Source organism: Dermochelys coriacea, chromosome 3, assembly GCF_009764565.3.
Source record: "Dermochelys coriacea isolate rDerCor1 chromosome 3, rDerCor1.pri.v4, whole genome shotgun sequence".
In the NCBI taxonomy this organism is placed as follows: domain Eukaryota; kingdom Metazoa; phylum Chordata; order Testudines; family Dermochelyidae; genus Dermochelys; species Dermochelys coriacea.
Genome location: NC_050070.1, coordinates 103167113 through 103181313, shown reverse-complemented (window position 1 = coordinate 103181313; position 14201 = coordinate 103167113). Strand labels below are relative to the sequence as shown.

General features: G+C 37.8%; 1 protein-coding gene across 13 annotated transcripts in view; it reads right to left on the bottom strand.

The window, feature by feature from the left end:
* Positions 1 to 14201, bottom strand: part of EYA4 (EYA transcriptional coactivator and phosphatase 4) — a 231677-nt gene that overhangs the window by 132805 nt on the left and 84671 nt on the right. The window lies entirely within an intron of this gene.

Below are 14201 nucleotides of genomic sequence, written 5' to 3'. Positions count from 1 at the left end.
CATGTTCATTTTCATCCTCTGAGTCAGATGCCACCAGCAGCAGATTTTCTTTTTTGGTGGTTCGGGTTCTGTAGTTTCTGCATCTGAGTGTTGCTCTTTTAAGACCTCTGAAAGCATGCTCCACACCCCATCCCTTTCCAATTTTGGAAGCACTTCAGATTCTTAAGCCTTGAGTCGAGTGCTGTAGCTATTTTTAGAAATCTCACATTGGTACCTTCTTTGCATTTTGTCAGATCTGCAGTGAAAGTGTTCTTAAATGAACAACATGTTCTGGGTCATCATCTGTGACTGATATAACATGATATATATGATAGAATGTGGGTAAAACAGAACAGGGGACATATAATTCTCCCCCAAGGAGTTCAGTCACAAATTTAATGAACATATATATATATATTTAACGAGCATCATCAGCATGGGAAGCATGTCCTCTGGAATGGTGGCCAAAGCATGAAGAGGAATATGAATGTTTATCATATTTGGCATGTAAATACATTGCAATTCCGGCTACAAAAGTGCCATGCAAATGCCTGTTCTCACTTTCTGGTGACATTGTTAAGAAGAAGAGGGCAGCATTAGCTCCTGTAAATGTAAACAAACTTGTTTGTCTTAACAATTGGTTGAACAAGAAGAAGGACTGAGTGGACTTGTAGGCACTGAAGTTATACATTGTTTTATTTTGGAGTGAAGATACGTAAAAAAAATCTACATTTGTAAGTTGCACTTTCATGACAAAGAGACTGCACTACGGTACTTGTATGAGATGAACCAAAAACTACTATTTCTTTTGTTTATCATTTTTACAGTGCAAATATTTGTATTAAAAATAATATACATTTTTATTTCAATTACAACACAGAATACAATATATATGAAAATGTAGAAAAACATCCAAAATATTAAAAACATTTCAATTGGTATTCTATTGTTTAACAGTGCAATTAAAACAGCAATTCATTTTTTTGAGTTAATCACATGAGTTACTGCGATTAATCGACAGCCCAATTAAAAATCCTTTGTAAGAAACATTTTGTTACACCCATGTAAACTCATTGATTTCATTTGGGATGCTAGGGCCTAACAGAGCAGAATGTGGCTTCCAAGAACAGCTTTATCAACAGAGAGTACTGTACTAAACCTATCCCTCATAAAACTACCTAGGTAAGAAGTAAAAATGACAATGTCCTTTGAACACATCAAACAACAAATTTTACATTTCTGAACTCTTCTATATGCAAGAATTCTATAGCACTTTATAAGCAATCTACCTTAAAATTAGTACTGAAGGACAATACTGTTAAATTCCACTTATGTTCAAATAGTTCTCTAAATTACACTGATACCCAATGTATCAGCAAAATTTGTTCTTTATTACATACTTTACATGTTTCAGAGTAGCAGCCATGTTAATCTGTATTCGCAAAAAGAAAAGGAGTACTTGTGGCACCTTAGAGACTAACAAATTTATTTGAGCATAAGTTTTCATGAGCTACAGCACATACATCCAATGAAGTGAGCTGTAGCTCACGAAAGCTTAAATAAATTTGCTCAAATAAATTTGTTAGTCTCTAAGATGCCACAAGTACTCCTTTTCTTTATACTTTACATAGTATTTCTATGAATAAAAAAGTTACAATACAATGAGCCAAATTCTCTTCTCAGTTACAGTGGTGCAATCCTATTGAAGTCATATAAGGATACCGTCAATAGCGATGTACTGCTATAACAGAGAATAGAATATGGACCAGGATATGGATTTCAACACCAACCTACTCAAAAATATGTGATTTCAGAAGTTTCACCACAACTTTAAAGGTAAATTATCGTACAAGCAACTATCACTGGAGAGCAAACATTCTTCATCATCATTACCAATTTCTCAGCATCAGCACATACATTTGGAATTATTATTTAGTTTTAATAAGGTCTAAGATCTAGTCCTGGATATGCTAGGTGTACAAATGCAGATTAACCATAAAAAAGGCATTTGGATTTGTATACTGTCACTGAAGAATAAAAGAGTCATAAATCATAACATTTATAAAATAATTAAGAGGTTTAAATTGAGGTGGTGTATAATACACTACTACTTGGTTATAACATGCATTAGGAAAAAACTGTTTCAAAATGGGAAATATATAAACAGCATTACTTTTAAAAATCTGTAATATGATGTTTTTCTCCTATCTACATAGCTGTAATTAGAACATTTCTCACAAAGTGTTTTCTGGACACCAGCTTCCTGGTGCTGAATAGGTTTCTATTCCACAGGCTTTTAAAAGACTGCTAACAAGCAAACAGTGAAAATTTTCAATATGGAGCACAAAATGTATAAGGCTATTCTTAGGGTTTTGTTGTTGTTTGTTTTGGTTTTGAGTGAGAAATATACATAAAATAAAAGAATTCGAGGGAAAACCAGTTACTTTTTCAGGTGAACAAAGTATCTGTCCAAACTAGAAACCAACTGCCAAGCCTTAATGGAATACAGACAAAAAACATTAATGGTATTTCCTTGTAGTAAGCCAAGAGATTTTTCTCAGCTTTGAAGGTAGTATTTTGATACCGATCATTGGCCACACAAAATGAGTACAGATATTCTCTCTCCCTCCTGCTTTCTTTCTCATACACATACATGTGTAACTATATTTTTCATAACGTTTTAGTGAACCTCAAAAAAGTTTAGAGATTTACATTTAATTAAACTATGTTTTTTAAAATAAAATTGTTTATATACAAATAAGTATATACAATACACCTTATACAAAGACTTATGCATGTACTCGTTTTTTTGCTTGTGATTAGTCACATTGCCTTTAATGGGATTACTCACAGTACATAGGGTTAAACATTTGTGTAATTTGGTGCAGGAATATGGCCTTAATTTGAAACACAGCTGTAGGCTCCTTCTTCAGATTTCCAATCAGTTATATTCTGTTATTCAAATTTTCAAAAACTTTATGTTCTCAAAACAGAAAAGCAAGTAATGTATGGTGAAGACCAATCTAGAAATATACAAAATGCACCTCGATAGTCTTGAAAAAACATACAAAACACGTGTATCAAAATACTGTTCCAGTGGTTTTGTAACCATTCTAATACAAGTATATTAATTCAAAGTACTTTCAGTTAGAGATGGGCCTGAACCACAACACCGGATTCAAATTTTTCAGGAATGTAACACAATCTGATCAGGGAAAACTTTTAAAGAAGAAGGAAAAGATGAAAAAGCAGAAAAAGGAAATAAAGAAAGAAAATAAAGAAATGCACTAATAGAAACTACAACAAAGACAACAGCACACCAAACGAGCTCAAGGAAGTGTTTGGAAATATTAAGTAATAGCTGAGATATTCTGAGATGTATGGAAGAGGAGGGAAAGGGCAAGTTACCATTATTGACTAAAATCAACAGTAAAACAATAACACATTATCTTTTACTATGGGACGAATCCTGCCACATATACAATGTATGTGTAAATAATGGGCACTGAAGCTACACGTTCAGGCTCCACACCAATGCAGCCAAAACTCAGCAGAGCTGGGCACCGCATTCAAGGTGTTGAGAGGGATTCTATGTCTGTTCACAGCCTACAGAACTGCTCACGAAGGCAGAGAGCTCGAGCAAATCTAGCTCTACACAGATTCTGTTTCCACAGTACCAATCCTCTGAGAGTTGCCATGGAAAAGCTGAGAGAGAAGAGGGAGTCTAGAATGGGTCCCAAAAATGTATTTAGAAAACTTAAATATCTTTGTGATGTTAAGGGGTTTAGGTATGAGAGGGTGGGTGGGATGGGAAGAGAGTGTCACTGGAAAAGGTTGTTTCCTCTTACAACATTATCAGAGGGTGACTGGTCTTTTAAGGGGAGATGGGTCTACCCCCACCTGTAACACCCTTAATTTAGCTTCCGAGGTGGAGAATATAAATAATGTCACATGACAGGTGGGTCACATGGCTAAATTAGTGCCTTGCATGGTGTCAAGTATCGGGGGTAGCCGTGTTAGTCTGTATCCACAAAAACAATAAGGAGTCCAGGTGATACCTTAAAGACTAACAGATTTGACAGGTTTCAGAGTAGCAGCCGTGTTAGTCTGTATCCGCAAAAAGAAAAGGAGTACTTGTGGCAAGTCTCTAAGGTGCCACAAGTACTCCTTTTCTTTTTGCAGATTTATTTGAGCATAAACTTTTGTGAGGTTTTTACCCATGAAAGCTTATGCTCAGATAAATCTGTCAGTCTTTAAGGTGCCACCAGACTCCTTGTTGTTTTTATGGCTAAATTAGGCTTTCTGGGGCACACATAACACAGAAGCCGGGGGGGGGGAGGGAAGGGAGGCAGGCTCTGGGTAGGCAGCTTTGGGAGTTTGTGCTTGAGAAAGAGCAGAGAAAGACTCAAAGGAATAGGAGGGCTGCAGGAGGTGCTCTACACAAAGAAATACTCCCTAGCTGACAGGCAGAGGGCCTCCGGAGTGTAAGCCTGTAAGAAGCAGGAGTTTGGAAAGCAAGTCTACTGGATGAAAGCCTCAAGAAGGACACGATTAAGGACCCTGCACCAATGGTTCTGAGACAGTTAGGAAAGTAGGGCAGGAGTTCTTGTTTCCTTTTGAAGTTTGTTAAACCAGGATCCCAAGAAGGGGGATTATACGACATGTGAAAACCTCTGTCAAAGTTAGTGGGAAACCTAAGAGGGAGAAACTGAGGCAGTGGCTAGCCCAAAACCAGACTTGTTAGGCAGTGCTTCTACAAATGTCTATATAAGAGCAAAGCAGGGGCAGTGGACAGTGGGAGAAAGAAAAATTCTCTTACCCCAATGGGTTATGCATTTTAGTGCTCACTGACAGCTCAGTTTTAAAGATATCAGCCAGAAGATGTCTTTGTTATTCCTGGATCACTGAATAGGAACTGCTGTACTGGATCAGATCTTTGGTCTGTGTAGCCCAGTGACCTGTTTCTGAAAGTGGTAACATATGGTGCAGAAGAAGATGCAAGAATCTATGCTGTTCAGTGAAATTATGGAATCACCTATCCACAGGCTGATCCCATCAGCTACTGGTTTATTTGAAGCATATCTTGAAGCACAAATGTTTATATCTCATCTAAAAAATATTCAAGTCTATCTAATATCACCTCAGAGCTTCTCATTAGCCATACAAATGTCCAATCTGTCTATCCAATCCCACCAAAATCTCAGCTTCAATTATATCTAACAGCAATGAATCTAAAAGTTAATTATGCATTGTGCAGAAAAGTATTTCCTTTTATCAGTTTCAATTTTGCTACTTTTCAATCTCATTGAATTTCCCTTAATTCCTTTATTATGAGAAAGGGTAAATAGGAGTGTTCAATTTACCTTCTCTACAACCATACATTGCTGTGTATAACTTTACTGTACCCACTCCTCATTTGTCTCCTCTCAAAACTAAAAGTCACAAACTTTTCAATCTCTTCTTACAGGGAAGTCTTTTCACGCATATAATACCTTTTGTAGCTTGTCTCTGAACCTTCTTTCTATTGCTTCTATATCTGTTCAGAGATGGCGTTCAGCTCGGTTTACCCTGTGGTAGGGATTTTCCCCTCTGCTACAGCCCTTGTACACTGTTGTAGCAGAACCTCATAACTGGCCAGGTTTTTGTGCAAGGCAGTTCACACTTCCTTACAAAGGGTCCCACTGCAAGCCCCAGCATAGGTGGCACAGTAGGTTTGATCCTCCATCTCAATCACATCTTCAAGAGATGAAGAATTCTGTCCCATAACTGATTACATTATTGTAAAAATTCAGAGATTCTTGAAGTTGATATTTGTCTTTTAAATTTGGAGAAATCCAAATTTATGGATTCTATAAGTTTTATCATACAGAGAACAAAAAGTGACACCACAAATGACTAGCTTGGTTTTCAAAATGAGAAGGGATACATTCTTTTGGAATAAGTTCTTGAGAGAGGAACACAGACAGGATCCAGAAATTAACCATGATTCTTTTAAGAATGACCCAGAAGCAAATGAAAAATGGGATTTTTGGAGGGAGCAGTAGCACAGCATATGGAATAGCAGGTAATGCATAAAATGGATCAGCCACATTCTGTTAGAAGAGTAGTTGTAAAAGACTACAGTGACTTTGAATGTTTGAACAACGAATGATTTCTCTTCATATGACATTATATGAAAGATGATAAAGACTTCTTTAAGGTAAGTTGAGCCAAACGTTTGGCAAGACTTTCAAGAATTTTGTGAGCAAGTCTTGTAGGTTTATCAAGAAAAATAAAAATGAAGTAAAGACTGATATTACAGAAAATTCTTCCTAAAGTCATACTTTCAGAGTAGGAATGTACAGCTCGATCTTCATTAAATTACTACGTAGACCACAAAAAGAAAGCTACAAAGATTCCCACATTATAGGAGATTGGGGATTGGTTTTGAAGATAAATCAGTGTTAATAGAAGCCATTTTCTTAAAGTCAGATGGAAGATTTAGGTACAATTAATTCAGTTAATTGGCAATTTAACACTGGGATTGAACAGAAGATGAAGTTAAAAATTGCTTAAAAAGTACGTTTTTCACAAATGGTTTTTAATCTGTGAAGACTCTGAGGATTGTGCAGGAATTTAGGAATGAAATCTCGTAGATTTTGGAGGGGAAAATATCCTGACCTTGGTGCCTGAAAAACTGGGTTTTCATGGCCATTGATTCCAAAGTTACATTGAACAGAAAGGAAAAGAAGGCATAATTCTGATTAGTTCCTTTCTCCCGTATAACGAAGATAGGGGTTGCTCATAGTAACTGAAACAAAAGGATTGCAAACACTATAACATTATATTATTTGACGAAAGATTAGCCAAATCTAAATTTCCTAAAGCTAAAAATAAACAAGGATAATCAACTATGTCAAATGGTAACTAAGCAGAAATTGGTAGTAAGGAAGCATCTTTGAGATTTTATTCTGGTTTCTCAATTGTATGTATTTTTGAATGTTACTGAGGTGGTTTAGTGCAGGCAGGCCTTTTTTGAGACTACTTAAAGTGCTTCAGGTACAATTTTGAGGTCTATATTGGAGGAAGGATATAGACCTAAAGTTCACCCATGTAAAGAAATTCCTGCCGTTTTAAGTGACTATGATTACATCTGTCCTCATGTCAATCCAAAGATGTAAAATTTCTTCAAAAACTTTAGCAGAGAGTCTTGAAGAACAAGCACAAATTATTAAAAGTTTCATAAAATTCTGATGGAAATGTTATCAAGACTTGGATTTGCTTGAGGATATTTATATGATTATTTGAATTAATTCTCCCGAGAACTCGTGATCAAGGAATGCCTATTGGGATAAGGAAGCAGAGATGGGGGGAGGGGGTGAAGTTCTCCAACAGATTTGATTCCTTCAACTACTTCAAATTTGTACAAGCTTTCACAGATAGTTTAGAAACGCACTTGGAATCTAAGGTGACAATAGTGACATTTAAGACTGTTTGCTAGCATTCTATTTGCTTTTACCTCCTCCCTGTATTTCAGTCTGTTAATGTCAAATTCAATGAATGAGGAAACTTACTATATTCATGTTTCGGTTTTATTAGTCTGTTTTGAGGTCTGATATCTTGGGATAAGATGTGTCTGTCCTACAGAGCTTCACATACCTTCCTCAAGCTCAGGTCTGTTTTAGGAAGCAGACTTGTTTTCTTTTTAGAAGAACAACTAACCTGGGCACCTCTAACAATGATTACCCTAAAAGTGACCTGCAAAGGGTTGATGTTTTTTTTTAAAAAGTTGGAGAACTGGATATTGGGGAACACTATTTCAGGTGTTTTTGTGTGTGGTGGGGTTTTTGTTTGTTTATTTGAATTTAACTTTTTTTAAACCTTAGAGCTATCAGGAATGTTAAGCCTGGTCTTCCCTGGCCTCCATGGAGAAACTCCTGGGAATCTCAGAGCAAGTATATTATAAGCTTTCACACTTTAAACGAAAGAGTTGGGGTACTGAATTTTTCACAATGGTGCACTTTCTCTAAAATGTTCATTTATTGTTTAAGTAAAGTAGGTGTTAAAAACAGTAACATGTCTGGTCCTATACCATTAAAGTCAATGGGACCCTTACCATTGATTTCAGTGGGGACTGGATCAGACCCAAAAAGAGCTTTGAGCAGTCTGACCAAAATACCTTTTCCGCTCTATTGCTCAGTTTTAGTCTCTTGAGTCCTGTGATGTCAAAATTTCCTTCTAGAATCTTCCAGGTGAGTCTAATGTTGTGATTTAGACTTGGATACACACCCATTTACAAATGTGTAAACCCCTTTTTGTACTGCCTCTGAATTTGGCTTATCCAGTTTCACTGAGTCTGCTGACATGCTGAAGGGCTAGAAGACAGGGTATAACAAGAAAAAGCATCTAAAAGGAACATACATTAATAAGTAGTCCATCTCCTATGCTAACTTACACCTTCTTCTGTCTCTTAGGTATGTAAATTAAACCAACCTGAACCCCCTTATACTCATACATACACATCTAAGGAAGTCTAGGTTGGTCACATTTACACATTACAGCTTCTTTGCATGTTAGCGACACCAACTTGGCTTCCTTATGCCAACTTATATCCTCCTGCAAATGAAGCAAATATGGACAAATCACAAATTAAATAACCAGAGACCTAATCAGAAGATCCAGGTGCTACTGGATAAGCCTACTGTAAAGGCAGCTTCAAAAAATAGCAACTACTTTGAACCGCTAAAGAGAGCCATTCTAGAACTTTTAACCTGGCAAAAGTTACAAAAGTGTAAGTCCAAATGCAGAGTTTATCTCAGCCTACAAATTTTGGGGAACAGACACTTCCTGGCAGTTAAATAGAGGTTAACCTAATGATCTGGGAATTGTTTTGACTTTGAGCCAATGCAATTAGGAATCTGTACAAAATTGCAGCTGTCCTGTGCAAAGAGGACTATTACAGTATGCTTCAGAGGTATGTTCTTCCAGATAGATTGTGTCCAACTGGCCAAGGTTTAATTTTGCAACTTAACAATGATACTAAACATTTGTCCAGACCCTAACATGTATTTATAGAAAAAGGACAGCCTGTTAAAAATGTAAAGACTAGCCACTATGGACCTCATACTGACATCTGTTGAATGCATCTGGGATGAACTGGATAGAAAAGCAAAAGCTTTAAAAGAAAATCCACATGAACATGGAGTCTTTGTAGTAACCCTCCCCAAAATCTAGAAATGAACTAGATTAACGGGCTACCTTGGCGGGAAGGTCGGGGGGTGGAGAAGCAGAATTCCTAGAGTCTGGCAGACCACCATTCACACCAGGAGGGATCTTTATTTTATTTTTTGACCGAGTAAGGAGGAGGAACATAAGCATTTTTACTGAAAACTATTGAACAAAATATTCTATATAGCATTTGGTTAGTAAATCCTTTGAACTTGTCTAAATTCCAAATAAATAAATAAATTTAAAATGTAACTCTTCTTTAAACATTTAAACTCTTCTTAAACGTACATACTGTATTAAGACATTCAACCTGACTGAAGGACCTGCCCCCACTCCTGGGTTTCATAGCCCAGGCTCCAGTCTACATGTCTATTTCAGCACACAGCATGAGCCACTCAAGCCTGAGTCAGTTGACACCAGCTCTGCCATGGGTCTTTCTTTGCTGTGTAGATGTACCCTAAACCTGATTATTAATATAATCTAAAGCAGAACAATTCTGTGCCATCATAGCCATCCTGCAGTTGACCAGAATATGGTTTCCTTACTGGAATGCTATTGTGGGGCCTTCTCAATAGTGTTAGAAAAGCTATAGCACCTAGGAGAGTCTATTTGTAGTAATGGGGGAGAAAAAGGGGAAGGCTTTCTCCTTAATATTATTCATGAGGAGATACTTTTCTGTGGATAACACTTTTAGATTGTTGAATATGTCCGAGGATGTGCTTGAGAGATTCCATCAAAGGCCCTGAGTGTGTTCCACATGGGTCTGAAACAAGTCCATGTTAATACAGGTTTCTCCCCACTGAACTTCCCCTCTACACACCATTTCCTTTTACTTCTGATTTAACTAATAACCCATCAGACAAAAAAACAAAACAAAACAAAACAACAACAACAACAACCCACCACTGATGCTAAAGTTTAATAATATACTCAAATTACTTTGCTAATAAACCAACCAGGAGGCAAAGTACCGATTTATATTTATTTCTGTGAAAGACCTTAGGGTAGCAACAGTAGTTTTGACTTTGATATTACAGTTGATTATGATCCTTGGCTTGTGCAAGTCTTTTCTAACTTTTTTTTTTGGGGGGGGGGCAGCAAACAGGAGTAATTTATTAGGGTAAAGTATCTATTATATTTTATATACTGTGACAAAGTTTCTCCTCTGCCTTGGTGGGTCCTGCGCTTATTGGCGGATTTGCTTGCCTCAAAGGTTCATGGCAGGCCTCAGTTTGACCACTTTTATGCCTCAAATCTGCCGTTCACTCAGTTAGCCTCATCACTGGCCAGCATGGGGAAAAGGAAGAAGAACAATCCCCGCAGTCTCTGCTGATCCACCTAGTGGATCGGGGAACAGGCAAGAGACCTTTCCCTCTGGTGGAACCCAAAGTCCAGGTCAACTCCTCCGGTATCAAGTAGGGAGTTGGGGGAATAGAGGGATGGGGGGAACCCGGGCCCGCCCTCTACTCCAGGTTCCAGCCCAGGGCCCTGTGGAATGTAGCTGTCTAGAGTGCCTCCGGAACAGCTATGTGACAGCTACAACTCCTTGGGCTACTTCCCCATGGCCCCTCCCAACACTTTCTTTATTCTCACCACATGACCTTCCTTCTGATGTCTGATAATGCTTGTACTTCTCAGTCTTCCAGTATTACGCCTTCTCACTCTCAGCTTCTTGCACCTCTTGCTCCCAGCTCCTCACATGCACACCACAAACTGAAATGAGCTCCTTTTTTAAAACTCAGGTGCCCTGATTAGCCTGCCTTAATTGATTCTAGCAGTTTCTTGATTGGCTGCAGGTGTTCTAATCAGCCTGTCTGCCTTAATTGTATCCAGAAAGTTCCCGATCGTTCTGGAACCTTCCCTGTTACCTTACCCAGGGAAAAGGGAACTACTTATCCTGGAGCTAATAGATCTGCCTTCTATCACTCTCCTGTAGCCACCTGGCCTGACCCTGTAACAATACCATTGTATGTACTATACTATACATATATAAAAGTTCAAAGAAATTATGGCAAAATGAATTTAGAGTTATGATTTAAATGGTCATACAGCAAGGAAATCTAGAATTCAGAGGACTGTTTAATCTGACATTCATAGCTTTTTGATTTCTTTTCCTCCAGGTCTTCAATGTTTACTTTTAGGCAAACTATAGCTCCTTTTAGGGATAATGTTTATTTGCTTTTTAATAAGTATTTTAAAAAATAGTTTTCCTCTAATTATATCATTCACTGTTATTTTTTATTTACATTATAGTAACATCTAGAAACCCCATCCAAGATCTGGGCTACAGTGGGTGAGGTGCTGTACAAACAAATAATGAGTGACAGATCCTGCTATGAAGAACACACAAACTAAATAGTCAGAACCACCCCCAAAGTCCCATGCTCCAGGTAATAAATTCTCTGTGATCTTAACACAGATTAAAGAATAAATAACCCCATCTACATGAAATTTCCAACACCACAAAAAATGTTGATTGTAAGTAATTTTAGTGCATCATTTCTAATACTTTTCCTCCTATCACTAGTCTGTTGCTGGGAGTGTGGTTTCATTATTTGCCAGTCTAACAGATGGGTTAGAGGGAAGGAAACCAATCTGCAACAGGAAGGTAGTGCTAGATGCTTCTACTCTCTCCTAATCACCTTTGTGGTTTCTATTTGTTTGTGTTTTTTTGTTAGGCAGTGAGAGCAAATGTGGATACACTTCAGGCTACATGATACTTCTTATCCCAGGTTAAATTTTGGAATGATAGGTAGGTAGGTAATTCCTTTGTGTCACTGTAGGATCTGATTAGATATTGTTAATGTGGCAATCTAGCTGGACAAGGACATAACTGTGTGAATGAGCACCAAAGGTGAAATCCTCGCTCCACTGAAGTCAATGGCAAAACTCCAATTTACTTCAGTATGGCAGGATTTCACCTCAAGTGTCTACTTCTACACCTCCACATCTTTCCCCTCCACCTCTCAAGTCAGTGAAACATAAGGAAGAAGCAGCTCTTACTGTTTCAGTCTGGTTCTTCTTCAGCACTGGACCCTGCTGATCATATACCACTATCACCAGATTCACATGGCTATGATGTAGCTGTGGTAACACATTGAATGGACTTCCATTTCGAATGGTCCATTGCCAGTCTTCATCCCTCAGCAGGAGTCAGTATGGGAGGATTTAGTTTCCTAAATCCCTCAAAATTACAACTTCTAACCTCATTTATGCTCATGCTCTACTTCCTTCAACCTCAGCTCTATCAACCTTCTTTAAAGCATACCTACTCCAGCATATTGGACATGACCCTATCATTGCAGTCATCTTGTCCTCAACTGGGGTAAGATTCCAACTTGCTGGGATCAGCTAAGTATCTCCTTGTTTGTGACAAAATCAAACCGAGAGATATTAAGAATACTCCATAACATTTGACACTGAAAACTGTTTTGTTTTCTTTCTTCTGCTGTTTTAGCAACCATGTTTCTGCTCCATATAACAGTCATCATCACTACCACATTGAACACCCATATCTTAGTTCTCACACAAACATTCTGCCTCCCAGACAGAGGCCTTTGAAGATGTTGAAATACCACGGATGCAAAACCAATCCGATGTGTGACTTCTTCGGATATAGAACCTCCTGCTATCAACCGACTACTCAGATAGATATAACTATTCACCCATTCAATGTAATTGCTAGCTACATGTAGCATCAGCAGGTCACTCATTTCTGTTTTATAGGAGGCACACATAGCTTTGATTTTATTACCACTAATTTTGCATCCCCTAGATTATGCAATTTTTCACAACTATTTGAGCATTATCTGTAGCTGGTCAGTAGTCTCTCCCAGTAAAGCAATACCATCTGCATACCTGAGATCCTTTATAGGTAAATCTTTGAATTTTACACCTCCTACTTTGGCTCAGAAGGTTTGTCAATAAATGTTCTTAATAGACTATTAATTAACATAGCTGAGATAACACATCCCTGGCATACTCCTGATTCTACTGAAAACCAGTCTGTAATACAACTGTTGATCCTCACACAGCTAAATATTCCATGGTACAGTTCCTCCAGTAGGCACATTAATTTCTCAGACACCCCATACTGGTAGCAGTATCCATAATGCCGATCAACGCACTGAGTCAAAAGTGGCAGCAAAATCTATAAATGTGATGTGAACTTCCTATTGTTGCACTAGTCATTTTACAATATCATTCCACAAAGCCTATATAGCATGGATTGTAAATCAACCTGTACAGAAACAACAGTGGTTGTCTTTCATTTTTGGGTTGAGACATTTCAGCAGGTTCAGTTGCATGATCATAAACACTTTCCCAGGGACTGACACCAGCATTATTCCCCTATAACTTGAGTTTGCTCATGGCTCTCCTTTTTTGAAAAAAGGGTTGATGCAGACCATTTTCCAATCTTCTGGAATATGACCAGTTTTCCAAACTTAAATCAATTTTATGAAGCTGGTTATCTAAATCCAGGCCTCTACTTTTTAGCAGTTCTAATGAAACATTATCGTGACCAGGTGCTTTATCATTTTGTACTGTTTGACTGTTAGCATCACTTCCTCTAATGTCACTGGCATGTTTTTTGCTGGGTTAATTTCTGGATTAAGTTTCAGTTTATATAGCGCTCAGTTCATTAATTCACAAAAATTCTCATGCCAACACTTAAGTTGTGTATCAATATCCTAGAAGTATTTTCCATTTTTGTCCTAAACCATCATAAGCCACAAGAATGGTCAAACCAATGGTCAATGGTTTAAGACTTCAAAGTCTTAAATACACATTTCTTGTCATATCTTTCAGAGGCTCTCTCAGTGGACCGCACCATGCTATTTCACCATAGATTAGATCGGGGTTCTCAAACTTTTTTTGCTGAGCCCCCCCTTTGTAAATATTTCATGCTATATATCACCCCAAAAAGTGATAGTTAATTACTGTACATACTCATAGGAGCATATTCATGGTTGCCACCCTTACTTCTACACTGTTGCTGCTGGCAGCAGCGCTGC